Below are 9,967 nucleotides of genomic sequence, written 5' to 3'. Positions count from 1 at the left end.
CATAAAAATAATAAAATTTTGGCATTTACAACAACATGGATGGACCTAGAGGGTATTATGCTTAGTGAAATAAGTCAGAGAAAGAGAAACACTCTATGTTATCACTTATATATGGAGTCTAAAAAATAAAACAAATGAATATGACAAAACAGAAACAGACTCACAGATATAGAAAACAAACTAGTGGCTACCAGGGGGAGAGGGAAGGAGGGAGGGGCAAGATGTACAAACTACTATGTGTAAAATAAGTAAGCTACAAGTATGTATTGTACGTCACAGGGAATATAGTCAATATTACATAATAACTTTATTTATTGATTGATTTTTATTGTTGTGTGTGTATGTGTGTGTTTTTAATTGAAGGTCCCTTACTGGTCCTGCTTCCATGAGTGGCTGTGACCAGGGGAAAAAGGGAAGGGGAACCAAGTGGTGCAGGGAGGGGCCATCTCCACAACATTCCATTTATACACAGAACTAAACAGACAAGCACAGAGTCACTATTGTGGTTAGACGTTAGCAGCGTGGGAAAGGGGAGGAACAGGTGGGAAGTTGGGTTGTTGTCAAAAAAATACAGCCCCCCCAAATAGGGGTCCCTGGGGAGCACTTGATCTGTTTCAACCCAAGAGGAATCAGAAGATCAAAAGCTGTTTGGGAAGACCAGAACTGTCAGGGATGGAGGGAGAAGGAGGAAGATCCAGGAGGTGGGGTTGCTGTTTGGCAACTGGGGTGAAGGGACTGCCCTCCTCCTGCTGGGATCCCCCCAGCCCCTCAGGTCTGGCAGGAAGGGGGCAGCCTGCAACCCCCACAGTCAGGTCTGGGGCTGCCAGATGCTCCAGGTAGGGGGCTGGAGGGAGCTCACAAAGGCTTGCCCTCCAGGGAGAGGACAGCGCTGCCCCCCTGCTTCTCTGCCAGGGTGCAGGGGTCCTTGACCTCCTTACAAGTTTCCTTATAATTCATCTTGATCTCCGTCATCTTCTTCTTAATGGCGTCCTTGGAGCTGCCATACATCTTTTGCTCTTAAGGGGTGCACATTCAGGGGTCCAGAAGATGAATACCAGGTCCTCCTTCTTGCTCTCCTTGGTCTCATAGATTGCCTCATAGAGGACGTAGTGGCAGGCTTTGTCCAGCAGCATCTTGACAAAAGTGGCATAGGGGTCGTCTACAGTCTGGCCCACATCACCTACCAGGATCTCCTTGCCCTCCTCCAGGATGATGTTCTTCTTGTCCTCGCTCAGGCAGAAGAGCACCACCTTCTTGTCCTTCTTCACCTCCTCTGGTGTTGACAACTTACACATCTTCATGTCATTGAACATTTTGATGACCCCTTCAGAGACAGCCACACTGGAGGCTATGTTTCCAGAAGCAAAAAGGAGAGAGCAAGGAGAGCCAGAAAAGACAAGAGCTGCTGCAGCTTCTGCCAGGATCCAACTTATCATAATAACTTTAAATGGACTATAATCTGTTAATTTAATTGCTATGTTTTACACCTGAAACTAATATTGTAAATCAACTATACTCAATTAAAAAATTATCAAATTTTGTTATGGACCATGTTTTTGGTGTTGTATCTAAGAAGTCATCACTAAACCCTAGGTCACCTAGAGTTTCTCCTATGTTATTTTCCAGGAGGTTTATACCTTTGCATTTTACATTTAATTTTCAGATTCATTTTGAGTTAATTTTTGTGAATGGTGTAAAGTCTGTCTAAATTAATTAATTAACCTACTTTCTGTCTTCCTTCCTTCCTTCCTTTCCATGTGGATGTCCAGTTGTTCCATCAGAAATTATTGAAAAGACTATACTTTCTCCATTAAATTGCCTTTTCTTCTTTGTCAAAGATCAGCTGACTATATTTATGTGGTTCTATTTCTGGGCTCTCTATTCCATTCCATTGATCGATTTGTCTATTCTTTCACCAGTTTCAAACAGTTTCATTATCGTAGCATTATGATAAGCCTTGAAGTCGATTAGTGTCAGTACTCCAACTTTGTTCTTCTTAAATATTGTGTTGGTTATTCCAGGTTTTTTGCTTTCCATATAAACTTTAGGATCAGTTTGTCAAAATACACAAAATGGTTGGCTGGGATTTGGATTGAGACTTCATTAAATCTATAAATCAAGGTGAGAAGAACAGAGATCTTGTTAACATAAACTCTTCCTATCTATGCATATGGAATATCTCTCATTCATTTAGAATCATCTGATTTCTTTCATCAGAGTTTTGTAGTTTTCCTCATTATACATATTTTGTTAGATTTATAACTAAGGATTTCATTTTGGGGGGGTCAAAGATAAATTGTACTATGCTTTTAATTTCTAATTCAAATTGCTAACTGTTGGTATATAAGAAAGCAATTGACTTTTATATATTAATCTTGTATCCTTCAAATTTGCTAGTCATTTATAAGTTCAGTGAAATTATTTTGAGTCAATTCTTTGCAGTTTTCTACATAGACATTCATGTCAATTAAAATGACTTTTTAATTGTGATAAAATATGTGTAACATAAAATTAATGAATTTAATGATTTTAAGTGTTTAATTCAGTAGTGTTAACTATATTCACATTGTTGTGCAATCACTCTCTAGAACTTTTCATCTTGCAAAACTGAAACTCTATACCCATTAAAATACGATTCCTCATTCCATCCTGTCCCCAGACCCTGGCAACCACCTTTCTACTTTATGTTTCTGTGAATTTGACTACTCTAGATATTTCATATAGGTGGATATAAGTGAAATCATACAGTATTTGTCTTTTTGTGGCTGGCCTAGTTCACTTACTATAATGTCCTCAAGGTTTGTCCATGATGCAACATGTATCAGAATTTCCTTCATTTTTAAGGCTGAATAATATTCTATTGTATGTATATATCACATTCTGTTTATCCATTCATCCAACAATGGACACTTAGGTTGCTTCCGCCTTTTCCTTATTATGAATAATAGTGCTATCAACATAGGTGTACAAATATCTCTTCAAGACCTTTGTATATACACCAAGGATTTCAATAGGTATCAGAGACTAAAATTTCCACTGGTGTCCTTGTTTTTGTCTTCCCTGTTGTTCTGGGGTTTCCCTAGAGACTTCTTAAATATTGCCTGAGATGCACCTTTTTTTTCAGTTGTATTCTTCTGTTATTATATAGGATACCTATTGATGTGCTGATGAGGTGTGGGGGAGGTGAGGTGTTCTATATTCCTATGACTAGGTCTCAGCCTTCTAATGAGTCTTTGGCCCTAGCCTATGACTTTCCACGTATATCTCAGTTTTGTTTGCCCCTGCCCCCTTAGGAGTGACAGGAAGGCTAGAAAGTATTGGAGTTGGGTATTTCCCTTCCGCCAGATTGTTAAGGCCCTGGTAAAACTCAGGTAGGTTAGGCTCTGACCTAGGTTTCTATTGAGGGTGGGCCTTATTAAGAAGAACTGAATGCTCTGGGCATATCTTAAAATGGCTGTATTTCCCCTCTCCCTGATGGAGGCACAAAGGGATTTTCCTCTGATGTTCAAACAGTCATGAAAAGTATGGGGGCTCCCCTAAGACTGCACTTCCCTGCAGTTTTGAACTTTCAAAGTAGCCCATACTGAGCCTCCAGCAATTCATCAGTTACAGATTAGGTTTTCCTACCCTGGCACCAGTTCCCATGGAGTTTTCTGCTTCTGAGCTTCTACTCTGATAAATTGTGATTCTCTTTTTCCACTATTTCTTCAATTTTGGGGGCTGCATTTGCCCTGAGACCTCAGCTTTCTGATGGATCTAAGAAGAGTTGCTCATTTTCAGTGTGTTCAGGGTTTTTCTTGCTGTGTGAATGAGAGAACTGACATCCAAACCCCTTACACGCTGGACCAGAAACCAGAAGTCTAAGCCAATAATATTATAAAACATAAATATTACCACATCAGCCTTATGCTTAAAACCCATCAATAGCTCCTTATTGCTTTTAGGATATAAACCTAATCTTAGATATTTCCCAAAGGCCTTGGTTTTTCTTATTCCTGGACTTAAAGAGGAGACACGTCAGTGAATATCTCATCTTCTTACCTAATGATACTCATGATTACCTATTTCGACAGAATGTCATCCACCTCTGCACATACATAAGTATGAATGAATATTCAAGGAAGCAATATCCCTTTGTGCATATCAACTATATTGTTTTCCCACCTACAAACTAAATATAAAGCAATTAAATCTCACCAAAGAAGGATTTGACTTTTAAAAAGCAAAATTGGGGATATGGCAAAAATCAGTATGTTGAGGTCAATCATTACTCAGTAAACCAATTTATTTTAAAGCTAAGAAATTAGACATAAAGAACATGAAGGTTACTTGTGTTAAAATGCAATTAATTTCAATATTAGTATACTCATGCTTAAGTTGTGACATAGTGACACAATACTGAAGAAGACTGAAGAAATCATTTTTTAGAACTTAAGTAAAATGAAAACTTCTTAATTATTTTCCTTACGTATCAATTTACTTGAGCAAAGAATTGTCAGGTGAAGGAATTTAGGAATAGGTATAGAAATTAGAAGGCAATCCTTATTTAATGTCACATAACTTATTCACCCCTAATGATAGATTTAATGTTTGCATAAGTGAAATATGAATCATACGTCAAATGCCAAAATATGTAAAAGCCACATTTAGGAAAAAAAATCTCTCCTCACATCCAAATGTCAAGTAAGTCTCTATTAATTAATTTCTAGCAATTACTGTGGATATCAGTCCATAACTTACCAGATCTATTACACTTGTTTTAAAGGAAAACTAAATAAGTAAAGAGAAATCAATAAGGTCATATGATTTCTTTTTCTATGTTTTCTGATCTGCATTTACTTTGAATACAAAGGTCATTTATTTTCAAGAAAACTACTTTGAACTTATTTATTTAAAAATGTATTTGTCAATAAAATGACTTGAATTACTAACTCCTAACTCCTGTTTTCTCAATACCTTTTTTTTGTATAGTATGGCCCAGGACAAGCTACTCTGCCACAAAATTTCTAGATTCTGAGTAAAATGTAGTTTTTGTTGTTGGAATTAAGGGACACCTCCAATAAGTCACTGGAGCAAAGGAAAACTAAAATACTGAAAAACAATAGTATGTAAATTAAGAAAAGAATACGTATTTTTAATTTTCCCTATACACTAATAGGTTCTGGGATGTTAAATGGGAGGTAAAAAGCTCTTCTTGAGTCTACTGGGTCTTGACTGCCTTCAGCTCCACATGCCAAAGTGGCATATTTTAGGGTGGCACATTGTGTTACCCTTCTGTTACCCAATAGCAGAGCCTCACATTTTATGAAGCAAAAATTAATACAGTTGCAAGGAAATATTGCCAATTCCACCAACATAGTGAGTCAATACAGCTCTCTTTAAAGAATTGGAAAAAATATACTAGATTTGAAAAACAAAATAAGCTTGATTTATCGCACTTACGTAAAACACTGCAACCAACAAACAGAAAACACACATTGAACATTAATGAAGACTGACCACCATAAAACAAGTTTTATTTTAAAACTCTTATGTTTCACTGTAAGCACTTTTAAAGAGTTCTATAAATCTTGTAGAGATGACAAAAGGAACTATACATGGTAAAAATTCCTAGTATACTAGACAATACTCCAGTATTGTCTATAAGTCCTATTTTTTCCAAGGTAGCTGAGATCCTCACTTAAGGTGAATATTAAAAGGTGAAACTTCTGCATCACTTTGAACTTTCATTTCAAACCCGCATTTTTTTCCTATGAGGTCTCTATCCTCTGTAATCCATTGGCTTGCCAGTGTGGCACCCTGACTCAACATTATTAGGATGAAATCAGATATTTCTCACCATCTTAATCACAGAAGATCAAAAACTAAAATGAATCTCCAAAATGTCAGTTATCCAGAGAGCCAGTCTATTTTTAGACAACTGATCTACAAATCACCAAACCACTTCAGGGTTAACAAGTGGCATCTGGTATGTACTGGTAAATAGCATTAATTTTAACTAACTTTTTATTCTCTTTAATTTTACATATTTTACAAAATAATAAATCTCATTAACCTTTAACATTATGTTATGCTCTAATAAATTATATACATTTGTTTTCCATGGTAATTATTAGAAACATATAGCTTTGCCATTCATAAACAGCTAAATTAGCACAATTACATTTTAAAATGTTTCTCTGGCATTTTTTTCCCTTTTGAGCATCAGTGAAAAACTCATGCCTATGTCAAAGGTTACTCAGAATTTTGTAACCAGAGGTTTAAGGTCAGTATTGCCATTTAGATATACAATTCACTATATAACACTGAAGACAAAGAAATTGTCAGCTAAGATTTTTTTTTGGGGGGGGGCGTCCTAGGTGATTATATTAGCTTCCTCCTGAGTGTAAGTGATTAAATGGCATAATATCCTAAGTATGGTTTATAGGGCTATTTATAGGAAAATTATAGTTTTGAGTAATATTATTTTAGTTATGTATCTTATTTATAAGAGATTATTTGTAATACTGTTTTTATGGTGAGTTAAAAGAGAGCGTTATTTGAGTTTTTGTTAGTTTTAAGCACTACTTCCTGCTGTTTTTAGAAATCTATAAATAATATCTGAAAACTTTGACGCACTTTTCTATCTCTAATTTTTTTTATCACAACAGTTGCTATATTGACCAATTCTCTGATTCTTTTATTCCTTTATTATTTTTTGTTTTTCTTCTTGAAGGTAAAATGAAGCTGACTCATATTTTGATAATTACTTGAAATCTACATAATCCCCCTTTGTTAAATAACCCTTTGTTAAATAAATCTTTCAAGCTGCAGGCAAAACTACTATTCAACTTTGATCATTTTTAAATAACATTTCATAGTAGTTACAAAGATATGCTAATAAAGGAAGTGGGATGGGTAATGCACTAATATATCTAAAACAATTAAACCAGGTCAAATGATAGAACATAGAAAGCCGGTCTATGTAGAATTTCCATTTTCCACATTAACAGAAATATTTATTAATAATCACTTAATGGAATTAAAAAATACCTTTATAGATGTTGATCCTAGGTCACTGAGAAGACTGATAAATTCAGACATTCCACTAAACCTTGAATGTATGACTATTATTTCTGTCCAAATTTTTGCTTATTTTATCATTGTATGGCAAGTAAATAAATTTTGAATGAGCTGAATCATGCACAAAATCTCCATGCATGAAAAAATTTGTTTTCCTCTTCATAAAAGAAGTTAAATTTTTATTTTTATTTATTTCTTTTTTTAGAAAGACTGGGAGAAGTTAAATTTTTAAATCATCTTTTTTTCTAAGAATATACTTTAATCAGAGAATAATCCTTTAAAACTACACTAGTTAAAGATCTTAAATTTTGGCCCTTGTATAGATAATTTTTCAAAAGTTTGTGGTTTTTGTCATAATCAAATTGTATCACTGACATAATGGATCCAAACAATTATTCTGAAGTTGACCATTAAAAGCATCCTTAAGAAAATCTTAATCATTAAATTGGATGAAGAGGGAAAAGACAACTGAGAAGTATTTTTAATCATTGAACTGTTTATGCTCAGGACATTAAATTTCATAAATGCTCTGAATTTAGGAAAATATACTAGTGTGTGAATTGGTTCTATTTAATGAAAATTTGATTTGGTCATATTTCAATTTTTTTAGTTGTTTTGTTTTACGTAAATACTGGTTCACTTGATGCTTTTTGAAAGAGTAAAATATTTTGTCAAGAAAACAGCTGAACTTAGCAAATTAGAATAGTTCTAATATTGTGTTCATCTTGATTTTTAAAATTCTTTTAAGAGCTGGAAAAGAAGATCTAGTCACTTCAATTTTAGTTGGGCAAAAAAAACGATGGATAGAGTAGAAAAAATTGTTATGAACATGGGAGAAATGAATCAAATAGTTTAAGATATAGAATCAGCTATACCTAAAATTTTAATAAAAGCAGTTTGTATTTGGTATACCTAGCCTTCCCTTTCTATATAGAGTTTGCCTCTTTTAACCTGTATAAATATAAGGAGAAAAGTTAATAAAGCATTTCATTGATTATTATCAGATTCACTGACATATTCAAAGAAATATAAAATGAAAAGTTTCAAAGGAATAAATCTCTAATGGTGGAATTTAAGTCATAATGGCATTTGGATGGGGACATTCATTTAGAGCTGAGAGGCTCCTAGACTACTCTTCACATCATCTTGCATGTATGACTGTGCTTGACTATACTCCTTGCTGTGTGTAGAAAGGGGTATCTATTTGAATGAATGTATTCTGTGGCTTCTTTTTTCTCAACACCACTTTGTGTCATACTGAAGGGGAACAAAGATCAAGTTGTGAAAGGTTTTTCCTCAAACTATTCAAATGGTGATATTATTCTGAAATCTCAAGAGACAAAAGGTGGCAGGACAGAAAATCAACATTGACAAATGCTCAGTCCAATTCTCTACCTGACCTGTTACATGGGTATATCAGAACTGACATCGTTGATCTCCTTAAGGCATTCACGACTCAAAGAAGTTACGACTTGCAGAAAAAGCCAGCTGGGTGCATTAATACATAGAAACTGGCAACTATGGCTTTGGTTTCATAAGCAGTAGTATTGCCAGCTGGCTCCAAGGTTTTGCCTAGACTGATTTCCCTCATCAATTCTAGGCTCTCCTAAGTGGAAAATATTCAGGTCCAAGTGGGCTCATCTTCCTGCAAATCATGGAAGAATATTTTCTTAGCTTTCCTTTGGTTGTGATTCAGATAGTAAAGTCGTTTATGCACTCTCTTAGGTACTAATATCAGTGTGTAATAAAATGCAATACAGTGGAGCAAATAAGAAAATGACTGGCATTGAACTGAGGCACAGTACTCACTCAAAACTTCAGTTTCTTCAAATAATAGTGCCTGCCTCATTGGGAACTTGTACGATTAAATGGGATGACATTTGTAAAATGTTGAGCATAGTACCTAACACATTGTAGCTACTCAATAAATAACCAGTTTCAGCTCAAACAACTCAGGTGTTATTGCTTTTATATACTGAGGTTTGTAGAAGATTTGATGAACAAGCTTTACAACTTTAACAAACAAACTTTAAAAAAATCACTGGTCTCATTGATCTCAAAAAACCTTTCCAGCTCTAAGATTATAAAATGATTACACCCTAGTTCCCTCTACAGAGTATTTTACTTGATGTTTCTCAACAGATAGCACAGGACTTGTGAACTTAACCAAGATGGAGGGAGAGTAGTTGACTGCTAACAGTGTCTCCATTTAAAGGACTAAGTGGTCCATTAACACTGGTAATACGTGAGAGTATTGTAGGACATACATAGGCAAACATTTTTGTAATAAACTTATATGTTTTAAAAATTAAATATATTAGAAAGAATATAAATAGCCTAAATACATGGCTTTAAAATTGAGTCAATTTTTAATGGATAAACAATACTAAATATAGGGAAGTAAATGGAAAATATGAATGAAGATAACACTTACATAACCAATGACTGGAAAATATTGTTTTTATCTATACTAATGTTATGTTAGAACTTCTTAAAAAATAAAATGAATGAAATTTATATCCTATTGAGAATACAAATTTGTCCATACATACACAAATAAAAGCGTCTGCTTTTCAAATGTATCTTTGTCTAAAAAGAGATTCATGACTGCACAACCAGATTATTCCATTCTCACTACACCATTAATTAATTCCATTTGTGGCAAATCCATTCTATATTACCAGCTCCAATCTTCTGTATATTAAATATATGATCTTAACTTCTCAAAAAAACATAATTTACAACTGTACTACTGTCTTTCTACTTAAATCGCATGTAATATTTTCTAGTTAAACTCACTGGGTAAAATATTAATAAATAAAATTATAAACTGAAACTTCTTCAAAATGTGTAGCCTCTTGGGTATAAATCCATAATATTAAGAAAAGTGGAAAGAAGAGCAAAA

The 9,967-nt window shown here is 34.3% G+C and overlaps 1 pseudogene; it reads right to left on the bottom strand.

Moving 5' to 3' along the window:
- Positions 1–346: 346 nt before the first annotated feature.
- On the bottom strand, positions 347–1,424 carry LOC137216359 (cofilin-1 pseudogene; annotated as a pseudogene).
- Positions 1,425–9,967: the final 8,543 nt, after the last annotated feature.

The sequence above is a fragment of the Pseudorca crassidens genome, chromosome X, assembly GCF_039906515.1.
Source record: "Pseudorca crassidens isolate mPseCra1 chromosome X, mPseCra1.hap1, whole genome shotgun sequence".
NCBI lineage: Eukaryota > Metazoa > Chordata > Mammalia > Artiodactyla > Delphinidae > Pseudorca > Pseudorca crassidens.
This window is presented reverse-complemented; position numbering and strand designations above follow the sequence as displayed.